Genomic DNA, 26,974 nt, shown 5'->3' on the forward strand with positions numbered 1-26,974 from the left:
GTGCAGGAATGTAAACCTAAAAGAGCCCAGAGAAAACCCTCCCAATTTCTATAATGGACACTGCCACAGGTGACTCAGCTCCTCTCTCAGTAAGAACATTTATTGCTTAAGAGCGCTGTAGACAGGTGTGGTGCACCCCAGGATCTGGAAGCAGGAGGACCAGTTAAAGACCTTCTCAGTTTCATAAGAGTTTAAGGTCAGCCGGGGAAGTCTAAGACTCCGTTCTGAAACACAAACACACACACACAGCACTAAATGGTGGCTGTCACATGACTTCTGTATCTTGGAACACTGACAAATCCACTCGAATGCCCATCATGCGGGAACTTGTTTAAGTACTAAAAGTACTAGGGGTTGAGTCAGGTATGGTGGCATACACTGTACTCTCAGCAATCCAGAGGCAGAGTTGGGAGGATACCTGTATGTTTGAGGCCAGTAAGAGCTACACAGAGACCATGTCTCGAACAAAACAAGCACACATAATAAACACCATAACCAGGGTTGAGGACAAAGCTTACTACTGGTTGAGGACTTGACCTGGTTTTAATCCCTAGCATCAACAATAAAACCTAAACAAACAACATACTGTATATATAATATATAATCCAATAAAACAGCATTTCATTAAAATATTTTGCACCTAATTTCATTTATTTTCTGCAATTTTGTAGGAAAGAACTAAGAACTGTGTAGTGAATTTTATTTTTACTTTATATATCTGGAGATGTTACATATTCATCTTATTCCCAAGATAATGAGTGATTTGGAGGGTCAGTGAAGATAAGGTCTGCTGGGAACTGGCCGTCATGTGTGGTCTGGTTCTGCCATTAGGTGTGAAAGTGAAGAATCATTTTCCAAAAGTCATGAAAATATCGGAAATGATTTCCACAACATCCAAAGTAGAGAAACAGTTTGAGGCATGACTGCGAAAAGCAGGTTGCATTTCTAAAAGTCAAGACAATGGGGTGGTTTCTAAGAGACACAAAGTAGCAGGGTGCAAATTGCAGTAAGCATCAGGCAAAAAAGGAAGGTCTTCTTGCTGGCCTGAACTCAATTTGGCTAATAGTTTTAGTATATATTTTTTTAAGTATTATCCTTTTTCAACAGAATATATGCTTGTTCTTTGTATAATACCAGAATCTCTCTTAAACTTCTATTCCTGCAAATCTGGTTAAGGGTTAAGCCGGTGACTGAAAAGCTGAGAAGGCACCCCAGCCAATGGGAACTCATACTGGTGATGTACTGCTTTCCAGCTCTGATTCATTGGCTGCCTAGGGTTTGTCATTCTATTCCGGCGTCTGCAAGCAGCGTGGGTCGGGTTTTCTTTGGTCTAGCTAGCTAAACTGGATTTTGGCCGCCTGCACGTGCAGTTTCAATTACCTTTAGCTCATCTCTAGCTCTTCATGAAAGCAGCTGTCTCGTTTCTGATTATCCTCCAGCTTTTAAAACACCTTCGGTTCCATTAATCCCACTGGATGTCTTTGGAAGGGCCCGTTGAGACTGAATCACGTGACCCTGTAACGTGCACTTAGGTACAATTCGGAATCCCTGGAGCGACTCGGGGACAACCCGCGAGAAGCTCTAGGCACGTGTCTCAAGGCGTGAACTGGTTGCACACGCACGTTTGCAGTATGGCCGTGGCACCCGTGTGGGCCTCCCGGGCTCGGAGGGGCAGGCTGACTCCCCTACAACGGGCCCTCACCGAGACTGCGCCTGGACATTGTCGTCCGTAAGCAGGTGTAAGAGTCGGGTGTGGACGACGACGGTCGGGTTTGGAGGGGCCCTCGACGCCCTAGCACGAAGGCCGCGCGCCTGGCTCCCACCCAGGGCATCAATGCTCCCAAGGGATCAGCCCGCGGCGCCAGCGGCCCCACAGCAGCCCGCTAAGGAGCAGCGCAGGGCAGTGACGTCACCGCCGCCCCTCCCCCGCCCTAGCCGCAGTTCCGGCCCTCTCACATCCGGGTCTCTCCAGCTCATGGGCCGCGCCGCAGCTGCAGGGCCGGGGGTGGGGGGAGCGGCGGCGCGGGGCGGGGCCGGGCAGGGAGAGGGGCAGCGCGGTCGAGAACGCGCGTGCGCGGGGCCGCGCTAGAGGCGGCGGCGGCGGCGCTAGGGGCGGGAGCGCGCGCAGGAGCTAGAACGCCGTGGTCTCCGCGCCGGCCGGGTCCGCAGCTCGGGATCGGGTGGCTGGGGCGGGGGGAGGGGGGCCCAGGCAGGTGGGGCGGAAAGCGATGAGTCCTCGGCGCCTCCTCCGCCTTCCGCGGGCCCCGCTCTCTGCCTCCCGCTCCGACGCCCGGATGATCTGAGCCGAGAGGGCACCGAGAGCCGGGGGCCCGGACCCAGCCCGGCTCCTCCCCTCCTCCGCCTGGGCCCGGCCGCCGTCGCGGGACCCCGCACCGGGCCGCCGTCGCCACCGCCGCCCGGGCCGATCGAGGGACCCGCCCGCCCGCGGCTGCTCCGGGTAAGCGCGGCGTGAGGGCGAGGGCGGGCGAGCGGGCGGGCCTGTGCGGTGGCGGCCAGGCCTGGGGCCTGTAAACAAGCCGGGCGTTTGCCCGGGCGATCCCGGGAGGAGACGCGACAACTCCACCCCCTGGGCGGCCTCCTCCCGGAGCCCGCGCCGGGCGGCGAGGGGTTAACACGCGGCGGGGGCGGGGGCGGGGTGTGTGCGGCGGCAGGGAGGGGGCGCGACCCTCGGCCGGGCGGGGCGGGCAACAGCGGCGGGGGAACTTTCGGGGAGCCTCCTGCCGGGTCTCTCCTTGAAGCAGATCAGCCCGTGAGTCCCCTGGATTTGGAGACTCACCCGCTGGGTTGAAAGTGAGGCCCCCAACTCCTTAGTGATGCGTCCAGTTCATTCATTATTCCGGCTCGGAGCAAACCCATTGAAGTAAACTACAGGTTTTACATCATTTTGGACTTGTATATTGGAGGAAAGTTCTTTATGTTAGAGTTTAGTTGAGCCTTAGCTCCCTTCTGCTTGTAGGTTGTAAATACACTCGGTTCCTCCTCTTGAACGACAGCTGGCTGTAGCGAGCATTTTGCCAACTGGAGTTTTAAATGTTTTGCACATTTCACCATCCGAAGTATTTTTCTCTTTTCTCAAGCACCACATGATGGTTAGGAATCCACAAAGGTCAGAGTCTAAGCGATCTATGTAGCTTCCCCCACCCCAGGTTTCCTGCTAGTTGGAATAATGTGCCTGATGTATTTTTAAACGTGGTTAGAATGAGGAGATTGACATTGCTTGAGAAGAATAAGTGATTTTGACGTTATGAAAACTAGTAGTTTTTAACAGTTCTGAGGGGAAAATAAAGCAATCTTTTTAAACCCGGGCTTTGAGATTTCAAACCTGACCACTATTTGGATGGAGGAGAAGCCCTCTGAAGGATCACAAAACTTTAAATGGTTGTCTTCTGGGCCTTAGGATTTTAGGGTTTCTGAAGGCTCACTCCATAGTCAAGTAGTGCTTGGTGCTCACCTCCCTTTGACCAGACAGAATACTTCACTTTCACACTTCTACCTGTTTGTATTCTATACCTTTTCCAAAGATTATTTCTGCAGTTACAGACCAGGAAGCTTAGGACTAGAAATATAGTGAGCACACACCCACACACTTACACCTTAGGTACTGTCTTTCATTGCCTTAGTCTGCTTTACCTTTAATAATTGCAAGCACAAACAGCACATCATCTTCCCAGTGGTACAGTTCTGTTCTGCATTTTTTGTTTGTTTTGCATTGCTGGGGACAGATTTTGCTCAGGGCCTCTTGAATGGTGCAAGAGTTACACTCCCAGCCCAAATTCTCTTCATTTGTCTATCTTGTATATATATTAAACATTCAACCATGTTGAGATGACTGCTTTTAGTCTGGAAGTTTGCAGCAGTAATAGACTGAAGTTATAATGAACTACATGTGCAAGTTTCTTCAAACATTTGTATTTAATACCACGTTTATTTTACATCTGGAAAGTAATTATGATGGTGGTATAAAGTATTAAGATGCATAACATTCCACATTAGTTGCCTTAATATATATTTGAAAAATAGTATAATTGGCCAGGCATCAAGTTGCTTCTTGCAGGGTTTGTATCTCTATTTTCACATGGGTTGAATTACTAGATTTCAGTATGAAGGGCTGAAGTGATGAACTGTAATTAGAGCATAACCTGTTGTAAGGAGCCCTGCTCTGCCAGAAACGTGCTGGAAAATACCTGTGTCCACGCACAAGTCATTTTTGAGTCTCAGCTTTGGAGTCACCAGTGCCAAGGAGGTAGATGACATCATCACATGTATCTGTTCCTGGTTTTTGTTCTTTTGCCATTCTGTGACTGCTACACATACCTTTAACAAATATGTGCCTGCTGTTCGCCAATGTCATCGGTGTCTTACCATTCTGAAATGGACTTTTCTTTCTGGGCTCTGCTCTGTTGAAGTTCGTGGCTGTGCTTTAAGGAAGCCTCCTGTAGTGGCCTTCACTGAGCTCTTACCTTTGGGAAGCCTACAAGAATTGAGACAGACAGGAGGATGGATGTCTGTGGAAACAGCGTGTGCCTGAGACCGCGTGAAACTGGGATCTTCAGTGGTTGGATATAAGAATATTCTGTGTGTGTGTGTGTGTGTGTGTGTGTGTGTGTGTGTGTGTGTGTATTGGTTCAAGCCTAGTGTTGGTGATCTTGTCTTTTGTTGGAAATTAACCTCGTACCTAGGTGTCATCCTCCCCACTCCCCTACCAAAATGTATAGCAGCCTCTTCTGTGGCCTGGTAAATATTGCTAAGTGGCTACTAAATGCCTGCATCTTTCTAATTTTTTCAGACCACACCTTGACTATTGTATGGCCAATAGAATGTACTGGAGTTCCTGGTTTAGCCATTATTTCTCTAAAGACTGGGTTGTCTTAAGTCTGGTCTATTCAGATGCAAGACCAATCCTGATATATATTCATGTTCGACATTTTTTTCATGATCATCTGTTCTGAGTAATGCCCTTGAGTACTTTTCATCTTTAATCAAATCAGAAGACAGTCCTAAACAAAAATCAGATCACGCGGAGTTGACACAACAGATGAACTAAGCCTTGGCCCTGTGACATACAGGGACAGACCTCAGCAGAGGAGCACATAACGTGCGGCCATTAGGTTTCCTGTAATGTCATGTTTGCCCTATCTTCAGATAACATACACTTAACAGTTCACTGGCCTCCTGTGGGTTTTTTTTTTTTTCTGACATACTATTAACCATTCTCATGTAAGAAACTGGATTAATGTATAGCTAAAGAAAGGCTGATTTTATACACACACACACACATTTCTTGCTTTCTAATGTTTAATGGTCCTATATTATATAACACTTAAATTTTTTTTTATTTAGTTTAGTTTTGTTTTGTTTTTTTGAGACAGGGTCTTACTACATAGCCTTGGCTGGCCTAGAACTCACTATTTAGACCAACCCACAGAAATCCATCTGATGCTGACTCCCAGTGCTGGGACTAAAGTCACATGCCACTATACCCAGCTATAAGTAACACTTCTAGGCTTCATTATGTATTTCCAGAAAGAATGAGTGAATGAAAAAAATACATATATATAATGATTGTAATCTTCATATTATCTGTCTGAATACTATCTACACTGAGCTTTTTCCCACAAGACTGGAAGAGCTGGAGAAAGTGTTGAGTGTGATGAGCTTATCCACCTTTATATAAGATGTAATAAGACTTGACAATTTTTTAAAAAGTGCTCATATTTTACGTATATGAGTACACTGTAGCTGCTTTCAGACACACCAGAAGAGGGCATCGGATCCCATTAGAGATGGTTGTGAAGCCACCATGTGGTTGCTGGGAATCGAACTCAGGATCTGGAAGAGCAGCCGATGTTCTTAACCACTGAACCACCTCTACAGCCCTAAACTTGACAATTTTTATAAGAAACTACAAAGTGCAAATTAGGCTAGAGCGCTGTCTCTGTTAAGAACATTTGCTGTTTTTTGCTTGTTTCAGTAAAGAACTGAGATTTGTTTCCCAGCACTCACATGGTGGTTTGTAACCATCAATTATTCCAGTTGCAGAAAAATGGATGCTTTCTTATCTCCACAAGGTGTGGTATGTAGACATACATGTAGGCATATACATACATACATACATACATACATACATACATACAAACAAAAGGGCTGGAGCAATGGCTCAGTGGTTAAGAGCACTGACTGTTCTTCTAGAGGTCCTGAGTTCAAATCCCAGCAACCACATGGTGGCTCACAAACCATCTGTAATGAGATCTGTTGCCTTCTTCTGATGTGTTTGAAGACATCTACAGTGTACTTATTTATTTAAAAAAATTTTTTAAACATACATAAAAAATAAATTGGACTGTAGATACTGTGTTTTTGTTTTTAAGATTTATTTATTTTATTTATATGAGTAGTACACTTGTAGCTGTCTTGAAATATACCAGAGGTGGGTATCAGACTCTATTATAAATGGTTGCTGGGATTTGAACTCAGGACCTCTGGAAGAGCATCAATGGTTTTCATTGCTGAGCCAATTCTCCAGCCCAATACTGTGTTCTTAATAGAGATTTTCTAAGCATTGAGAGAGGTAAAGAGGGAACTTGAGTTTTCATAATTCTTAATGTTTTGCAACCCATTGACTCAAGTGTATGTACTATTAATATTTAGTATCTGAATTAAATATTAGTTTTTGTGGCAGATAATGATTTGAAAATCATGATACAAAAGCTTGTCAGGATAGACTAAAAAAAGTAAATAAGAATCATGCTTACTCGGCAGTGGTGCGTTCCTTTACAGATCTCTGTTACTTCAACGCCAGCCTCAGCTACAGAGTTCCAGGATAGAAAAGGTTACACAGAAACCCTGTCATGAAAAACAAAGAAACCCCTCTACTTTATTGACTGTTTATTGTGTAAAGGTTTAATTTTTTTTTTTCACAACAGCCTTCTAAAATATGTGATGATTTCTCCTCTGGACAATTAAGTTTTCCACCTCTTGATATAATCAATCTTGAGTTAAATTTTTTAGATTGCATATGTTTCTAAACATTTACAGTTTTTTTTTTGTGTGTTTATTCTCTAAACCACATAGTTTAATTTACATAGCATTTCTAGTATAGTTGGTATTAAGTGATTTAAAGATGATTTGAAGTGTACAGTGGGTGGGCACAGGTCACATATAGCTACTACACAATTTTAAATGAGAGACATGGAATCCTGAAACTAGTCCTTGTTAAGGGTCAATGAACAGGGCTTAGTGAATCTAAATGACATTGCAGAATCATGTCAATAGATTTAAAAATAGTCTTAAAAAGGTCCTGAGTGGATTCTCTCAATTAAAAGGGCCTGTTCTGGAACCAGAATTTTAAAAGTTCAATGTTAGCATTTCTGAATGTGGCTTTCTGGAGTTGAAATGAGTACCTGTAAGTAAACATATTTGTCTTCATCTGCAAGAATCTGTTGAAGTTCTGCCTCCCAAGCCCCATGCTCCTAGAAATAAAACTCTAGACTCAAAATATATTTACAGATATCTTGGCCATATAGCTAGGTTCTACTCAGACTAGATCACAACTAGAAATACCCCATTTATTGTAACCTGCATTCTGTCATGTGGCTGATTCCCTGTGCTCAGCACCATGCCTTCCCTGCCCTTACAGTGTCTCAGGTCTATCCCACGGCCTAAGCTATGGGCCATAGGCTTTTAAATTGACAGGCGGTTTTTCCATACAATACACAAGATAGTCCTTGTGGATATATAAGGATATATAAGAATCCCTTCAAAAGGATGTATGATGATACTTTTTATCCCATTTCCAAGCCAAAAAATTTGTGTTTATTGAGATTGAGGAGTAGAGTTAACATTTGTGATGGTTGAGTGCCTTAGGGTAGAACCTGAGGACCTGAGTAGGTGGGCCCAGTGCAGCCTCACATCAGGACGTATAATACAGCTATCCCCCAAAGCTAGAACTCTGCTTTCCTATGTACAGTGGGTGTTCTTGGCTAATTTAATTATCGGTTTTATCTGTCAAATGGAAATGTTTCTTATGAGACTGTCTTAAAGATTTGGTGGAATAATTATATAAAGACTTGTTTGGGCATGGTGGCTCACACTAGCAAGTTTCGTGCCAACCTAGTCTATATAGGGAGCTCAAAGGCTGCCAAGGCTACATACATAACAAGACTTTGTCTCAAAAAGGGGTGGGGCACTTGCCATATTTTCTATCATAAAGGAAGTACCAAATAAATGGTAACTATTGTTACTAAGTTTATGGGGTCTTAAGATTCTTGGGGAGGATACTGACCAACTGTGAGCATAAAGTCGAGAACATGTGAAGACTTAGTATATAGAGTTTTCATATGCACAGAATAAAATTCAAGGAAGAAAAATTAAGTATGAAAATGTTACTTGGCTTTCTGGCATTGGTGATTAGGCAATAGTAGATGGTAAACTTGGTGATAAAGAATAGCTGTAATAGAGCAAAGGTGAGAGAGTCAGTAAGTAGGGAAGAGTTGAGCTGGTAAAGAAGTAAGGAAACCACTGTCCAAAACTTGTCTTTGTAATGGATATCAAGGCTGCGTTTGTTCTGGGTTTTAAGGCTGAACACTTACTCCCTCAACAGAGAGCAACAGCAGCACTCTAGCTGGTCTCTCTCCTATTAACCCTACACCACCATTAATCCTTCTATGCTTAGATCAGGCATCATCTGTCTCAAAAGTGCATCCTTCCTCTCCAGGGTATTCCTCATACTAATTTACACTCTGGAATTTATCATAGCTCCCTCCCCCTTTAAATCGCAGTTTAATTTCAGTAGCATGCCTGCACTATTTTATAGTTTAAATCATGTATTTTACTTCTAGCTATTATGTTAATTATGCTTAACTCTGAATGGGAAGTACAATTACTTCTGAGGCCTATCTCAGTGCTTATAGATAGTGGACATTCAGAGATTTGGTAAGGGTGAGCACTCTACCTGGCAATGGGCAGTACTGCTGTGGGAGGAAGAGGTGGAAGTACTTTTGAGCTTTCTGATAGCAGACATTTGATGCTAATGGGAAGGTCATATACATCTGAAATGGGACTAGATTCTGTTGGTGTGGAGTTTAAGGTTGTCTCCACTCTGACTTCTTGTCTTTAGGTTTTGAGGGTTAATAGGATATTTATAATCACACATTTCTTTTCACAGTAGCTGACATTGTAAATATAACTGCATGATTGTTCTTGTAATCATATTGCTAATAGTCTGTTCATATAGACCACTAAGGTAGGCTTTATAGCCAATCCCAAAGTGTTTAAGCTAGTTCCAGTATTTAGAAAACATGTTAATATATTCTGTTACTAGATTTTAAGTGGGTAATTTCTTGTAACTAGTGACTTCAATTCATTGATTGGACTGTAATGCTAATGAGGTCAGAGTCATGAATTTGATCTTTAAGTGTCTCTTTTCTGACCTTGACATTGATTAGAAACAAGCATTTTATATAACAGGTACTGTTAGAAGATATTTTAAATGATCTCTTCAGACTTGCAACATTCCTATCAGCTAGATAACATTACTAGTTATATCCTAACAAAGGAGACAATTGAGACAGTTTTGCAGCTGGTAAGCCTAGCTTGATCTTGTTCTGGGACTTTTGAAGGTAATTCTAAATGTGAGTCAATGCTTTTTTTAAAAAACTTTTTATTGATTCTTTGACAGTACACATCATGCACCCCAGTGAGCTCATCTCCCTGTCCCCACCTTTCAACTTTGCAGTCTCTACCCAAAATAAAACAAACAAAACAGAGAACATCTCATTGTGGAAGCTGTCGTGTGTCATAGTGTATCTCACAATGTGCAGTATGTTCATTGCAGTGAGTCATAGGTCTGACTTGAGATCTCTGGCTTCTGTGACAGCATCGATATTGGATCCTCACCTGAACTCCTGGTCATCCATTGCTGCCCTATGTCATGGGGATCCTGCAGCTTTAGGTAGCAAGACTGTCCCTTTCACGAACCCCAACTGTTGACAAATGATGTAGATATTGAGGTGGGCCAACTGAGAGCCCTGGTTCTGGGCCTAGGTGGCAGTTGAGCCGGGTCAGCACACTTGCTGTCCCTTATCCGCACCAACAGGGTGAGCTCTCCAGTCAGCAGGAGGCAGGATCAACTCCTGCTCTCATGCCCTCAACCGGTTCACCCACACCCATGCTCCAGAACCAGCTCCACTGTGCTGCCCCGTCAAGCCACGAGGCTCACTCCCAAGTGTTGCAGCCTGTGAGGGTGGGCCAGCTCTTCCCAAATACACAATTCTATGGGGCAATTGGGGGGAAGACATCAGCCCCACACCCATGCAGATGAGTGCTGGTGCCAGCTCTTTCATGCTGTTGCCCTTCAGGTTGATCTTCTGTTCACCACCAGGGCTGGCTCTACTGATTGTATTTCTGGTGCTGCTGTTGGAGTCTGATGGTGTGACAGTTTAGTCTTATACAAAGGGTATGACTTCAGTTCCATTGTATCCAGAGTGTGACTCTTGTTAGAATCTAATATGGCAGTATATAAACCATGTAAAAAATATCAAATACATTATACATATAGATGCGTATATAAACACACACACACACACATCCTTACTTCTGGGGCTATAGTACAAAAAAAGTCCTTGAAAATTGGGGCCTTGCTTTACTTACTAGAAATAGTTCCTCAGTATGTCCCTGCTTAATCATTTCATTCTCTTTTGCTTTCTGATCACATGACAACAAATTAAATGCGAGCTAGAAATATGTCACACACTCTGAGAAAGTGTAAGTCACATGCAATTCAGTTTAAATTTAGACTGGCACTTTGCATTTATCTGTGTTATGACTGTCTCAAGCAGAGATGGGGAAAATCATTTTTATTCTTGTGATGTATGTCTTAATTATTTTAGTGAATGTGTTATTCAAGAAGTATATGTTCAGTTTCAAAGAATAACATAATTGATCACCAGCTTTGAATGCCTAAATTCTTAGTGCTGCTTCCTTTAGTATGATTGGTAGAAACTTTAATCAAATTTGTTATTACATCTGTAGGCTATGGTTTGCCTCCCATTTTGAATAACTCAGAAGTGAAAAATAAGGAGAAAAAATACAAATAATTATGTATTTTGTCTTGTTCTTGTTTCCTATGCAAAGATGTCAAGACTTGCCGGGCTTTAGAAAAGCATCTTTGCAGTTTGTTCTCCTGCTTCAGAATGGTGGGGAGGGAGGGAGGGAGGGAGAGCCCTGCCCTGGCTTGGAGTACATTGGAGCCTTCCCACTGAGATACAGAAGGTGTAGATGTCCAGGGGTAGGTCTCCAAGTGCTAGCTGCTTTGCTGTGGTCAGTCCACAGCTTAGCCCATGTCACCCAGATCTGTCCTGTGTGTCTGCAAACGTGCTTCCTGCTGCTGTGTGTCCTTCAGCATGTAGTCAGTCATAGGACGGCCCTGCACTGGCTGTGGGTAGTGGGAAAGTAGCTCCTCTACTATAGCTCTAAGACTATGTCAGAGAAGTGCCTCCTGCTCCCATAAGTTAGCCTTGTCACATCTGAATTGCCTTATTTCTGGCTTTTCATGTTAAAAGAATTGTTTTTCAAAGATTTATTATGTATGCAGCATTCTGCCTGCACATATGCTTGCATACCAGAAGAGGGCACCAGATCTCATTACAGGTGGTTGTGAGCTGCCACGTGATTGCTGGGAATTTTACTCAGGACCTCCCGGAAGAGCAGTCAGTGCTCTTAACCTGTGAGCCATCTCTATCCTATAAGAAGAATTTTTAATGAACTCATCTGTAGCTCTCTAGTTTGATGTTTTCCTAGAATGGGGATCTCATTAGGTTGCCCAGGCTGCTCTGAACAACTCAACTCAGAAGGTACTGCCACCTTATTCTTTGTCCCCACTTCACATGTGCACTGCTCTGCCCAGCTCAGTGTTTGCCTACATAAGACCTATTATGATGGTTTGTGTGGCAGTAAAACAGAATGAACTGTGCATTCTACAGGGTAAACAAGATGAAAATGGTAAGGCATGGTTTGCTGGCAGGTCAGCTTCCATGAGAATCTCTTCCTTCGTAGAACAGATTCACTGCTCACAATGGAAAAGTCAAGATGGCAGCTGCCATTCATTTCCTCCACATGTATCCTATTGGGTGTTATCCTGTGCTAAATGCTGGCCACAGAGGCGTCTTCTCATGAATCTTAAATATAGAGATGCCTTTGACAGCGTCTCTGAGCATGTGGCTAATGGCAGATCTGTGTCGTGAGACAGGGAGAGCGATTGGGACTTGGTGCTCCTCTGGGCCATGTCATTGAAGTGAGGCAGTTCAAATACAGGCAGCAGTTGGATGTAGTTTTTTCATCTTGATTTTTGTATTCCTTTCCCAGCATCCTTGTCCTCCATTGGAAGTGTCTTTGTCAGTGTATAGACTCCGTGAATGTTTGTTTTGAAACACACATCTCTCAAGTCTTAGAGCAGCTGCTATTGACTGTCTTTCCTAGAAGGCACAAATATATGTAAAATATTTAGAAGCCCCATGTATTTCTTGTGCTGATGAAGAATGTCTCACCTTAGATGTTAAATAAGTTCTGTTTCTCCCTTCTTTCAACTCATGTATACAAGGTTTTTAGCAAATGTTTAAGGTATTCAGTTGAGAGGCTTGTTTTCAGCAAAGGAAAGGGTGGATGAGCTCAGGAGCTCCTCCGCTGTTGGAGTCCAAGTCTGAATCATTAGCAAGGATTAAAAATTAGAAAACCTAGGAATTAGCTATATTTTAAATCTGTATTCAAAAGTGATGAATTCGGATCAGATAGCAGATGAGGCCAATTGAAATTGTATTTATCACATGTGTAGAGAACTTAACAGAGGAAGTAGCTCTATGCCATTTAAATTCAGACTATAATCTTAGAGAAAATGGGTCAGTCTCTAATTTTTATAGTCACTAGAGCCCTTCAACTAAATTTAGCTCAGTTATTCGGTGTACTTGTAAAATTTACTTTAGGAAATTGTGTGACACAGGTAGCAGTGTGTGGAAGTGCAAACCCACTGCAGTACAAATCTCAACAGGTCTAGGAGATGTTGATAACTTCTAAAGGGTTAGAAAACGTGCAACAAAGCTCTGTAATTTGCACTCTGAAACGGGCCGATACCTGCACTGATACTTGTAAATTTTTGTCTAGTTTGGCAAGAACTAATTATTTCTTAATAATTTAGGGTTTAGAAAAATGACCTTTAGCATAGTGGACCATTGACTTATTTTGGTTGGTTCAATTAGTTGATTCTAGTTGCATTTTGAAATTTTTTAACAGCTTTTATTTGGGGGCATATTTAATACAGGGATTTATTTGAAGCTTTTCTTTTTCTTTTTTTTTTTTTAAGATTTATTTATTTACGTATATGAGTACATTGTAGCTGTCTTCAGACATACCATAAGACGGCATTTGATCCCATTACAGATGGCTGTGAGCCACCATTTGGTTGCTGGGATTTGAACTCGGGACCTATTTGAAGCTTTTCTTGTTGAAGGAAGGTATAAATAAATAATTGAGTTGGAGCTATACAATGAAATATTGGGCAACTGAGAAAATTTCCAGTAATTTCTTCCTCTAGAAAAACAAATACAGGACTGGAGAGATGGCTCAGTGGTTAAGAGCTCTTCCATAGGTCTTGAGTTCAGTTCCCAGCAACCACATGGTTCTGGGATCTTATGCCCTCTTGTGGCATTTGTCTGAAGACAGCACACAAATAAATGTATAGTGTTGGGAATCTGCCATTAGCCAGAAAATAGAGCTAATTAGAATATGGCTCAGTGTGAGGAATAAGGACTGTCTGGTTTGGTCAGAGTTATTAATTAGTGAGATTTTTAAGATCAGTCAGTGGAAGTGCCCTCAAAATCAGAAACCCACAGAGAATTTTAAAATCAGTAAAGTGCTATATAGTAAATAAACTGGGAATTCAAGGGCAGGAAGCTATGAGCTATGAAGTCTTAGTGTATGTTTGACCTCTTGGATACTGTAGAGTAATAGGTTAGAGATGCTGTTAAGAATAGTTTGTGTATTTTATGTGTATGAGTGTTTAGTCCACTTGTATGTCTGTATGTGGGGGGTATCAGATCTTGGAGTTAGACAGTTGTGGGCTGCCGTGTGGGTGTTGTGAATTGACCTTGGGTTCTCTGCAAGAGTAGTCAATTCTCTTGACTACTAAACTATGTCACCTAACTAGGGTTCTTAAATGCCAAGATTTCTCTGTTTCTTAGAGCAAGTGGGATTGGTTGGTTGGTTTGTTTTGAGGTTCATTATTTTAACAGTTAAAGTTACCTGATTTAAATTGAGCTTGTAATAGAACAGATTTATAATGTGTATACTATTTGTTTTAAATTTTAGGACACTTGGTAAAAGTCTTCCATATAAATCTACATTCATGCACAGTTTTTTAAGGAAATGATGAAAGTAGGCTTTTACTCTCCCGTCAGTTTACAAAATAATTGTTATTGTGCAAAATAATGGGTTTCGTTGATATCTTTGTACATGTTATTATTTTACTTAATATCATCTCTTCTATTTTCCTTCAAATATTTAGTTGTATCAGAAATGTTAGTTTTGTGTCAGAAATATTCCCTAGAATATTTTGTATGTAATTTTTTTAAGGACAGTGATAGAAATTATTTTCTTAGAGCAAGCGGGTTTTTTTGTTTTGTTTTTTGTTTTGTTTTTTTTTTTTTTTTTTGAGGCTTATTATCTCAGTTGTTAAAGTTACCTGATTTAAATTGAGCTTGTAATGGAAACAGGTTTATAATGTGTGTGTATAAATGTTGATTAACTTTTATAAATGACCTATATTATAGAAGGAGAAACAATATTAATTTTTTTAAAACTGGTTAACCTGCAGTTTACATTGTTTTGTTTTGTTTTTTATTTTGTATTTTTTTTGTTTTAAAATAGTAATTGAGTCAAGAGAAATGTATGAAAATATAAATCTAGGAAGGAAATTAATGTGACATCCTAAAACATTGGCTTTGTAAACTGCCAACTAATAGACCATGCAGGAAAATCTGTGTCACTGACACAGGTGTGCCTAGCATCCACACGGTGGCTCACAGTCATCTGTAACTCCAGTTCCAGGGCATCTGTTGGCACAGATTCTTTGATAGAACATTTGGTGAATGAGATTTGGCTCACTATAGATGGGGCACCACACTCTGCTGACTTTGAACATCTGTGCGACAGTCCTGTTAGAGACCTCTGCTATTGCCTTAAGCCAGGGACCATGGGAGCAGGAGTTAATACGGACTTGAGGCTCTGCAGTACCTGCATCTTATATTCCTGAGAGCCTGTATCTACAGATTGTTTGTTATTCATTAATACAGCTTGCTTATCCTTTCAAATGATTGATCCCAGTCTATCTGTATGAAATACTTAAAAAAAAAAAAAAAGCTCCTTTGCCCATAATGGGAATTATGATTAACCTTCAAGAAAGCTGAAGACTAGATGGCTCAGGTAATGTACTTGGGTCTGGCTCAACCCAAGAACTCACACAAGGGATCTGACATCCTCTTCTGATCTCCAAGAGCACACAGTGGTGCATGTATATGCATTCAGACAAAACTCACACACATAAATAGATCTTAAAAAACTTTTTTAAAAAGAAGGTAATATGTGAAAAAATAAGTTTGTATAATGTCTAGTGAGGTTGGTCATTGTTCCGTGTATTTATTATCTGTTTGTTTTATTTACCCAATTCATTGCCTGTTCACATACTTTTTTATTTCATTTCCTTTAAAATGTTTGTTCTTCCCAGGCTGGGATTTGGAGGATTAGGACTTGAAGCTGTCTCAGGCCTCAGCCAGCTCCAAGCCCCTGACTGTGGTAGACTGAAAATGATAAATCAATAGTTCTTGTCTTAAAAGAGCCTTTTACATATTTTAGGGACGTTAAGTTTTGTTTTAAATATTGCAGGTACTTAAAATTGCTTGCCTTATGGAATTTTTTGTTGGTGTTGCTGATGTGTTATTTTGTTTTGAGATAGGGTCTTGCTGTCCTCAATGTGTGACCCTCCTGTCTGAGAAGTACATGCCACTGAACACCCCCCCACAGGTTTACCAACTTTTTCTAAGTATGAAAGTTTATTCGACTGTGGAGCTTTCTTCTGGAGTTTTAATCGTTAGTTCCTTTTGCTCCATTACTGCAATGCTTAGAAAACTCTTTCCTACCCTCAGGTCAGAGCGATCTCCCTGGTTCTGGTATGGTTTTATTATTAAATTTGTGATTGAAGTTTTTACTCTTGTGTTTCTTTATAAGGTGGGAGGTAGCTTCCCACTGCGGGGGTGGAGAAAGCCATCTGTGTCACCATTGCTGAACCGGTTCTGTCTGAGTTCCTCCCTGAAGCCTCAGCTCAATTTCACCCTGTTTCCCTCCTCACATTTGTCTGTTTCAGGACTGCCTCTTAAAACACTCTGATGGTGCAATTTATAGAGTGTGGGGGGCCATTCACGTTTGTTTTTCCAAATGTATTTTGAAATTTCATCAAGGTCTGTGAACCAAAGGCCTACTTGTGATTTTATTGGGTTTATAGTCCACTATAATGAGATGATAGCCATCTTCATAATGAATCTGTCTAAGTGAAAGTCTCTTATTCCAAAGCCTCCTCACAGGCCGTCTTGTGTGGCCCAGGCAGGCTCTTGGACTTGATGCTCTGCCTCGGCCTCCCAGACCCTGGGATGGTGGACATGTGCTGCCTGCCACACCCAGTTTCACATTCCTTATTTTATTGCTGCTTTCTCTTAATCTCCTAAATGACAAACTGTTAACAGTCTTCATAAGATTTCTCTGTATCCCTGTAACCTGACAGTGTCTTCTCATGTTGTTGGGAACAGTTTTCTCTGTTAGTTTCACGTTTCTATCTCACTTTATTAACAAGTCTTCCCAGGCATTGCTAAGCAACAGGAAGAGTATCCTGTTCTCTTTGTTTCATCTTTGATTTTAAATATGAATTCCCAGAGAATGGCTTTTGTTAGATGTTTTTAGGGTATGTTATAGTTGTACTTTCCCCTTTGACCTCCTTTAGAGTCCTTTGAGATGGTCTCACTATAGCCTCTCCTGGCCTGGAACTTGCTGTGTAAACCAGACTAGCCTCAGACTGATCTGCCTGCTTCTGCTTCCTGGGATTAAAGGCGCATGCCTCCATACCTGGGTCCTTTGGACTTTTAAATCAATAATAATATATGAATATAATCTCTGATTGACCCATAGCTATATTTCTAAGGTGAATACACCGATCAAGGCGCTGTCGTTTATGTTTTTCTTGTACTTAGATTGGTTCATACCTAGTTTAGTTTTCCCCGTGTTTGCTTTTCGTTCGCTGTGGCTGCTTAGTCTGCAACCTCTCGGTGTACTCACTTGTCTGACACTGGCAGGAGGCTTTCCTCAGGTCTCCTTCCCTAGGCACATTGCTACCTTCTTCCAGGTCCTCTTATGCCGGCTAAAATGTTGATACATTTTTTGATCTCCTAATTTTTTTTACTTCCTAAATTTATTTTCTTAGCTTTTTTATTTTATTTTATTTTATTTTTTTTCATAGGTAGGAATCCCCTTTATTCCTTATCAAAACAATTTAACAGCAAATGTAGATAATACACTTTTTAGACATATAAGTTACTTTCTGTGAGGGCATTCTTATCTTGCCCTTTCTAGTGAAAGAGGGCAGATTTTTATATTAATCTTATTCAAAGACTAGACTAACAGTAACAAAGAAAGCAGAGCATCTAGGGTAGGGAGTGGAAAACATTCCACTTACAAGCACAATCAAACTTCTTACCAGTACAGAGACACCTGCTGGCTTCAGCATTAACTTTGTAACGAGTAAGTTTCGAAGTACACATCAGATGAAGTTCCAACAAGTATTTTAAATAAATTTCAATAACTTGACATTCAAAGTCCAACTAGACATTCAAAGTCTTCTTTATTGCAAATATGATGTCTTTGACTTGAGGTATGGAGTTGTCTTCTTGGATCTTTGCATAAGGCATAGGGACATCAGCACCAGTGACACAAACAGCAGGGGCATCAAGGAAGTTGAATGCAGGGCATTTCATAATTCTGGCACAAATCTCAGCTCCTACTCCAAATTGTGGCCAGCCTCCTTCTACAGTTACGAGATGGTTTGTCTTCATGACACTGGCTTCTATAGCTTCAATGTTCATTGGTCTGATGGTACGCAGATTTATTACCTCACATTCAATTCCCTCCTTAGACAATACACAGTTGCAGCTTCTAGGCAGTGGCCCGCTGGTCTTGAATGGGCAACTACAGTGATGTGGGTCCCTTGCCTTTCAATTTTGGCTTTTCCAATAGGAATCAGGAAATCTTTTGACTGAGCTTCTGCAGGAAGTTCAAATGCAACTCCATACATCAGTTTATTCTCTAGCATCACCATTGGGTTATTATCACGAATGGCTGATTTAATAAGTCCTTTTGCATCCTCGGAATTCCAGGGGCTGACCACTTTTAAGCCTGGGCAGTGCCCAGACCATGCAGCAAAACACTGAGTGCTGAGCAGCTACACCTGCCGAGGCGCCATCGGGCCCCCTGAATACTATGGGCACAGGCTGAAGGCCAGCAGACATGTAGTAAGTCTTGGCGGCTGAGTTTATAACCTGGTCAATAGCTTGCATAGAGAAATTGAAGGTCATAAATTCACAGATGGGCCGCAACCCAGCCATAGCTGCACCAACAGCAATTCCAGCAAAGCCCATCTCTGATATGGGAGTATCTATGATCCTCTTGTCACCATATTTCTTCCACAGGCCTCTGCTAACCTTGTATGCACCATCATATTGGACAACTTCTTCCCCAAGCAGAAAAACTTTTTCATCTCTTTCTAGTTCTTCATCCATACCTTGATTAATAGCTTCACTAACTGTCAACTGCACCGCCGTGGGTGCCGAGCGGTGAAAACGCCTCTTCAGCAGCCCGGAAGCCTGCCGCAAGGGTCCCCGCACCAGACCAGCCACCGCCGCCATCTTGCCCGTGTTCTTAGCTTTGTTAATGATTCTTTTTCTTATTTTTCATGTTTCACAAACCAGGTTTTTAAATTTTTTTATGTGTAAAGTTTTCTCAAGTAAATCCAAATCAACACATTCTTAATTTCTTTTCCAGAATTTAAGTATTTATGGTCCATATTTTTTTGGAATATTTTTATTTTGATAATTTCATATATGCATACAATGTATCTTGATCATATTCAATCCAAAACCCTCTCCTTCCAGATCCCCCTCCCATCTTAAAAGCCTTGTCTTTTTTTTTTTTAGGTTTTCTGATAACCTATTGGGTCCAGTTAGTGCTTTCTGAACGAATATTTATATAACCTCAGTAGGAGGCTCAGGAGCCACGCCCATCTACGTTAGCTGACTAGCGCTGTCTTGTGCTGGTAGCCATAGCTGCTGTTGAGTTCACAGCACTCTCCCCATCCTCTGACTCTTGCATCCTTTCCTCTCCTCCTCCTTAGTGTTCCCTGAGCCTTGGCAGTGGCTGAGGGCAGGAAGGGGAAGACTGTAGAAACATCCCAGTGAGGACTGACACTCAGCTGTCACGCCTGCTCTTCTCAGAACTCTGACTGGTTCCATCTGCTTTTCTGATGCTCACTACAGACAAGCTTCTCTGACCAGACCCAGACCAAGAGCAGCATTAGCCTGTGGCTATAAACATATTTAAAGGCAGTTTGACAAGAGAATTTAGAACTACAGTAGTAATCTTCCCTCTGCTGCCAGCCTTTAATACAGTTCCTCATGTTGTGGTGACCCCAGGAAGGGATCTTGAATACTGGGCAGTGTGTCAGCTTAGTTCTAGTGAAGTGGGTGTCACTAGGTCTAGGTCATAGTCAAGGAGTTGAAGGAATGTGCTCAGCCCAGCGTTCCTCACTGTTTGTGGCTGTTGGAGCTCTAGTCTGTGCCTTGTGGCACATGGCTCCAAGCAGCACGGTGACTGACCATCCTCAAATGTTGCTGTTCTGTTAGGTGACGTTTCTGTGCCAGTTATTTCCTAACTCCGCTAAGGACCTGTAGACATGGATCACCCAGGATTACTTTTCATCCCAAATTCCCAACTGCTGCTAAGACCATCTTTCTCTAACTTCCAAAATTAGGTAGCACAGGATTAAGGCCTGGTAATTTCCAGAGCCATTATTCAGCCCACAACAGGTTTGATTTTGTTTTGCTGTTTTGAAATGAAGCAGCCATGTGGACTCATTAGTAAAGCCTTGGACTTTGTGCTGCTAATCAGGATGTAGCTGTGCTGTTCTCCGTGTGAGTAGCAGTGCAGTGATGCTGTGCTGGGAGGCAGGTGAGATGAGCTCAGCCTCGTTCCCGGGAGCAGCAGAGAATCCAGGCATGTGTGTCACTGGGGAGAGGGCAACAGCTTATAAAGGCTGGATTGCTACTACTGTTGACAGTCTTTAGCCACTGCAAAAATTACTGTAAATTCATCTTTCTGTAGTAAAATAATATCACAATTTTAATAAAAACAGGTTTATGTTTTTCCAGACAAAGTTTCTCTGTGTAGCCCTGTCTATCCTGGAAGCTTTGTAGACAAGGCTGGCCTTGAACCCTGAGATCTGTCCTCCTCTGCCTACCAAGTGTGAGCTACCACTGCTCCTTGAAGAATAACGGCTCTTAAATGGGTGTCATCGACAATATTTGTATACTACTTACTGTTCTGTGCTGTTTCTGTTTTTCAAACCTTACTTTAGTTTTTTTTAAAAGACTTATTTATTTATTTAATGTATATGAGCGCTTTTCATGCACTCCAGAAGAGGGCATCAGATCCCATTACAGATGGTTGTGAGCCACTGTGTGGTTGCTGGGATTTGAACTCAGAACCTTTGGAAGAATACCAGTGCTCTTAACCACTGAGCCATCTCTCCAGCCCCCTTACTTTAGGGTTTTTTTTTAAACCTTCTTACACATTTTCTAGAACATGATAATTGGAAAGCAAATAAAGATGCTTAATTTGCCAGCAAGGGAAATTCGATTTTAAGGTAAAGGAACATATTAGACAGTCATATACTTTTAGGGTGGTGTTTTTTTCTTTTGTTTGAGGGGGAGGTTTTGCTACATTTTTATATGGGGGTGTATGTCATGGCATGCATATGGAGATCTGAGGACTACTCTTTGTCCTTCTGTTTGTTGGTTCCTAAGGTTTGAATTCTAGTTAGTTATCATGCTCAGAAGCAAGCGTCTTTACCAAGTGAGCTAGCAGTCTTTCAACCCCAGACATAACTTGTCATCTTAATATGAATGTGGATTTCTGTTCTTCCGAATTTTTATTTGTTTGTTTGTTTTGAGAAAAGTTTGCTATGTATTGGTTGCTATGTGGACCAGTCTGGCTAAAATTCACAGAGATTCACCTGCCTCTGCCTTCCAAATACTGTTATTAAAGTCTTGCACCATCATATATGACTAATCTTCTGATGTTTTATAGTGTTTTGCTGTTGATTTGCTAAGTCCTAAAGTTATGGATTGTTTCCCTGGTATTTTTAAATGATTGGGCAATTTTCTTAGTTCTTTATAAATTATGATTTTGTATTTCTGGATATGTCAAGAGTTCAGGGTTTGGCGAGATGGCTCAATGGTTAAGACCCACATTTGATTCCAATAAAAACATAGCAGCTCACAAGGGTCTGTAGCTCTGAGATCTGACACCCTCACACAGACATGCATGTAGGCAAAAATACCAATGCACATAAAATATCATTTTTTAAAAATGTTTTTTAAAAAGTTAATTATGCACTGATGATATTTAAGAAGCATAGTCCTTGAGAGGTGTTGGAAGAGCTTAGGGAGGCAGCATATGGAAGAAGATGTAGGAAGAAGGCTGAAGAAGGCCACACCTAAAATGGCTGGGAAGATAGCGGTAAGCCTTCCAGGAAGACAAGGATAGGGAACCAGAAATAGTGTGGAAAGTGGGTATGTAGCAGTCAGGGGAAGAATGTTTCTGAAGGATCATAATGCTGAAAAGTGCTTTGAGCAGCTGGTTAGATAGCAGCTGTGGAGAAGGTCAGAGCACTGGCTGCTCTTCCTGAGGACCTACATGGTGGCACACAGCTGTCTGTAGCTCCAGTGCCAGGGGTTCTGATGCCCTCTTCTAGCTTCTGTGAGCATTGGACAGGCTTGTGTTGCACAAACATATGTCAGGCAGAGCACCCATACACAAAATAAAGACAAATAAAACCTTTATTCCTATCCACCTCATCCCAACAACAAAACCCACAACACAAATTAATTAGGTAAAGTGTCTTGGAGCACCATGGCCAATTCAGACCAATTAAAAGAGAAGCAGGAGGGCAGCCAGAAGAGCGGGAAGGTGGCCGACAGCCAGAAGAGTAGGAGGTTTTGGTGGTTACTTGAGTAGCACTTATGTCACATTCAAGGCTTGGACACACACATTCAAGGTATAGCACACACACTTAACTCCAGTGCTCTCACAGGAGGGTTTACCATAGACAAGAAACAGTCTATTAGAAAAGATGTATGCGAGGCGGGATGAATTCAGAAAGGACCATCTGCTGACCACTGCTCCTATGTCATTCTCATTGCAACTAGTTTTCATCTCATTTCCAGAAAACTATTTTCAGTATGCCTTTTTAGAAATGACAGCATTGTTCAGTGTCATCCTGTCTGATGGGTAGGTTCTGATTTGTAGCTAATAAGGTCTACTTTTTTGACTTTTGATAACAGCCTTTTGTGTATAAGGTGCTACACATTTGTGTGTGGGGGGGTGGCCTTTCCTTGATAATTTTAGATTTTTTTTCCCTCTTGGAAATATAGGTATTTAGGAAATGATACAGGCTTTGTAGGCAGGGAACAATGTTGACTCTGAAGGAAGTTGGGTTTTGTATTTGTTCTCTCAGAACTTTGAGCACTTCGTATTGTCTTTAACAGGCCTCTGGTCCTTCATCTCCATGTCTATGCGATGGCCTGTATAGAGCTGGAGTGTCTGTCTGTCTAGACATCTGGATCCTTATCTCAGCCTTACCTCTATTTCCTGTGCCTTCTCCTTTCTGACATAGTCCTTGACAGCTTGCTTCTGTATTTTTATCAAAATTACAATTTTAAATATAGATGTGTTTCTGTCTTATATTTCTCTTCTCGTATGCTCTTTACTTGCAATTTGCTTCAGTTTTTATGTACTTTTCTCTTTATTTCTATGGATAACTGTGAGGTAGCTGCCTTAATTAATCATGGCTTGGGAAATTAAAGGTGCTTTGTGTGGTTTAAATTATCCTTTTCAGAGCTGTAACTGTAAGCAGTGTGTGTTGCTTCACTGAACTGCAGCTGTTCATGTGTTGCCTAATTCTATTCAGCATACACTCCAGAAGCCAGCTGACCCTCTGAGGACAAAGTTCACATAACACTGATGAGCTGTGTAAGATGTGAAAATCTGATGGCACTAGTACATTTCTGTTTTGCATCTCCCTTTGTATAACTCACATTTGCCATGTTGTGCATTGCTTCCTATGTCTGCCTTTAGCTAGTGTCCTTCCCCCACCCCCTCCCCTGAGATGCTTCTTACTATGTCCACTTCTGAATTTTCTTTCCACCTTTAGGTTGCTATCTCTCAGGCAGATCTATTCCAGATATACCCGTTTTTATAACTGTGTCTATTTTAATGCTTACCAGAGGCCCTCTGGTTCCCAACATCTTTCCTGTTACAATGTCAGTTAAGCAGTGATCTTTTGTTATTTGAATATGTCTTTGAATCTTACCAACCCCCACCATAAATACCACCCTAAATACTGCTGCTCGGAGCCAGTAGGGCTTGACATAAGCATTAAGATTACCCAAAATGGGTGCTACTTTGTTATTTAGGAGCTAATATGGGGTTGCATAGGGATTTTCAGTATAGCACAGCACAGCACAGCATAGCATAGCATTAATAGTGTCTGTTCTACCTTTCAGTGAGCAGTCAAGTTGTTTCTATGTTTGCTATTACACTTCTTATAAGGTCAACAGCAAAGTATATGGAAGTTGTTAAAATTCCCATTCAGTTTGGTTCTTAGTGGACTAAGCCTCATGACTAGTGGATTATTACATTAGCTTTGCTTAGTGAAGAGGGATTAAGTAAGGATGTTAGACCGTGTCATATTCCAGGTCCTGGTCTTGTTCCTAGCACCACAGGAAAAAAAAATCAGGCAGTGGTTGACCTTTAATGAGTGAAAAGTTTTCAGTTTAGAGGTTGGTTTTGTTTTAAAAGACTCAATGTTCATTATAGCACTTTATGTTTTGAAATTCAGACCAGCTGCTAATACTTGTGATGATACCCAGTGTGTACTCAAGTAGTTGTGAAACTCAAAGTCTGAGCGAATGTCCATGGCCTAATGGAACTCCTTGCAGCTTACCCTCCCATCCCCACCCCTGTTCATTTACTAGTTGGGAGTAAGCAAAATACTGTTCAGCCTTCAGTATGTATAACAGGAAGACCTTCTGACATGGCAGGTACATGATGAGCTTCACAGTTTTGTGTCGCTTATAGTTGCCTACTCTACTAGGCTTCTGTAAATTTTCAAAGGATGTAAGATGTTTGAGTTGCCTACTTTTGTTTTGAGGAATTAATTTATTTGGTAGTTTCATATGTGTATCTGGTAAATAAGTCCTACATTTGTTTTGAAAGGGTAGAACAAGGTCTCCGTTAGGCAACATCAACATCTAGATGTGTCCTCTTAGTAGGAATATAATAGCTGTCATTTTGCCAGAGTCTCTGACTGATTTGCAACATCATCCAGAAGGTCAATATTGATATATCCATTGTACAGATAGGGAATTTGAAGGGTGCTGGTCTAGTCATCCAAGTATCTTAATCATGAGTCACACATCCATCTAGCTAGGCAGAGTAGCTAAGGGAATTAACATCCAGATGAGGAAAGTTGCTGTTGGCCTTTAGTAGATAATTTAGTGGCTCAGTAAGATAGGAATATAATATGCTAATACTGGCATAAAGATTTAAAGATGTTAATACATTCATAAAACTTAATAATAGTACTTAGTTGGCACCCCCCCCCCACGCACCCAATAGATATGAGATGTTACTTTGGGGAGTGGGCGTCTTGCTTTTTTATGACTAGGTTTTCTGTGTAGCACTTGCTGTCCTGGAACCAACTGTAGACTGGGCTGACCTCAAACTCTGCCTCCCATGTGCTGGGATTAAAGGCATGTGCAACCACTGCTTGGCACCATGTTACTTCTAATCCTGTAATAACTCACTAATATCTTGTCTAGTTGCTGAGAGGTGAGTGTGTGGACTATAGGTTACTTTTTAAAAGAATCCCATGTGCTTTTAAAACATGACTTGGTTTAGTTCTCTTTGGACTTGTTGGTAGAGGCAACTGTTGGAAGAATTGAGTATACTTTAAAGGAAGCAATTCAAGTCCCCCTTGTCCCTAGTACAGCCAGACTTGCTTCCCAAATCCATGCTGTCTCTTTTCTTCCCAGAGAGAAACTAATACTGTGATATGCTGTTGAGTTTCTGCTGTTAGGCTCCGAGTGCTGGAGTGAGCACACAATGAACAAAGTCCCCGTGCTCATGGAGTTTGCAGCCACTGTCCTTACTGATGTGCTATAATACGTGTACATAGAATTGCTCTGCTGCTTTACTCAACAAGATACTGCCTTTTGTTGGATATGTCTGATAGGATCAAATGTCTGTTGTTAAGTGCTCTGTCCCCCTACTATCAATTCTGCCTTTTCAGAGCAGGTTATTTCCAAGGTTTGCTATTAAAGCTCTTAGTCATGGTTACTGTACACATTATCCTTGTCAGACAAGACAGTTTTTTAAAGATGATGTATTCCCAGTTCTTTAACTGACTAGAATAAGAATCCTGATGTTAATGACATTGTACATGTGGAACCTTCACTTGGAGTAATAGTATTTGCTACCCTTTGTTGCCTTACTCCAGCTTGTAAGATACATGACAGACTCTAACCTCCGCATTGTTCGTCATTAATAGCACATTGCCCTGGAATAGGTCACTGGGATCATTGAGCTAACATACATATATATGTGTATACACACACATACACACACACACACACACACACACACACACACTTTTGCTGTTAGTGAAATCAGTAAAGTTTCTGTTTCCTCACATTCTTTCCAACTTTGATATTGTCAGCTAGGCAAGAAATGACATTTTTTTAAATTGACCCCTTCCCCCCTGTTAACTATTAATGTGTTTAAAGTATGCTTTAAAGTGTATTACATAAGGGATAAATGTGTAGCTTATTGGTAGAATACTTAACCTAGCATGAGTCTCTGAGTTCAGTTTCCACCATCACCCCAAAAGTATATTATGTTCAGGCTTTTTACTAAGTGGCAGACAAAGCTGTTGTCCATGAGAAACATCATTACAGCTGATTTCTTCCTCTTGTGGAAAAATACTACTCTAAACACTGTATAATAATAAATAGCTCTACTATAGTAAGTGTTTATATAGTGTGCTGTACATGGTGCTAACTGCAGTGTGCATTTATTCCTTGTAAGGATCCTGGAAGAGCAGTACTTTTACCAAGCATGATGGTACACACCTTATCGTATTGCACAGATGAAGAGAATGATTCAGAAAAGCAAGTGACCTTATACTTACTGTGGTCACACTGTTATTAAAGCTGGGAGTTTAAGCTATCAGTCTAATGTCAGAGCTGGTGTTCTTCAGGGCTCGATGTTGGGAAAATCTTAGGCAGCAGTATGTGGTTCCTGAGTTTCCTTGTTGGTTTGTCTCTTAAATGAACTTCAATTTGAGTTTTATCCCCCCCCCCCCCCACGTCTAGTGATAGACGCACTTCCTCCTTATTATTTCTAGTAGTAGATTTGAGAGTGTATTTTTCTCTTTGGCTCTTCTTTTCCCATCTGTGTTTTTTTGCAGGGGGTGAGGATTATAGGCATGAACCACAGACCTCACTTGTAACCAATCTGTCTGACTTCCCCCACCCCC

The 26,974-nt window shown here is 41.6% G+C and overlaps 1 protein-coding gene and 1 pseudogene across 2 annotated transcripts in view; one reads left to right on the plus strand and one right to left on the minus strand.

The window, feature by feature from the left end:
- Positions 1 to 2,080: 2,080 nt before the first annotated feature.
- The window catches only part of PPM1A (protein phosphatase, Mg2+/Mn2+ dependent 1A), a 37,599-nt gene continuing 12,705 nt past the window's right edge, over positions 2,081 to 26,974 (plus strand). Inside the window, exon 1 of the mRNA XM_080926607.1 lies at positions 2,081 to 2,458. The gene's annotated coding sequence lies outside the window, so the exon portion shown is untranslated. The remainder of the gene's footprint in view (positions 2,459 to 26,974) is intronic.
- LOC308415294 (pyruvate dehydrogenase E1 component subunit beta, mitochondrial-like) lies at positions 17,738 to 19,015 on the minus strand (annotated as a pseudogene). Its single transcript has one exon. The product of its transcript is annotated as a pyruvate dehydrogenase E1 component subunit beta, mitochondrial-like (transcript).

This window comes from Micromys minutus (assembly GCF_963924665.1).
Source record: "Micromys minutus genome assembly, chromosome: 1".
Classification (NCBI taxonomy): Eukaryota; Metazoa; Chordata; class Mammalia; order Rodentia; family Muridae; genus Micromys; species Micromys minutus.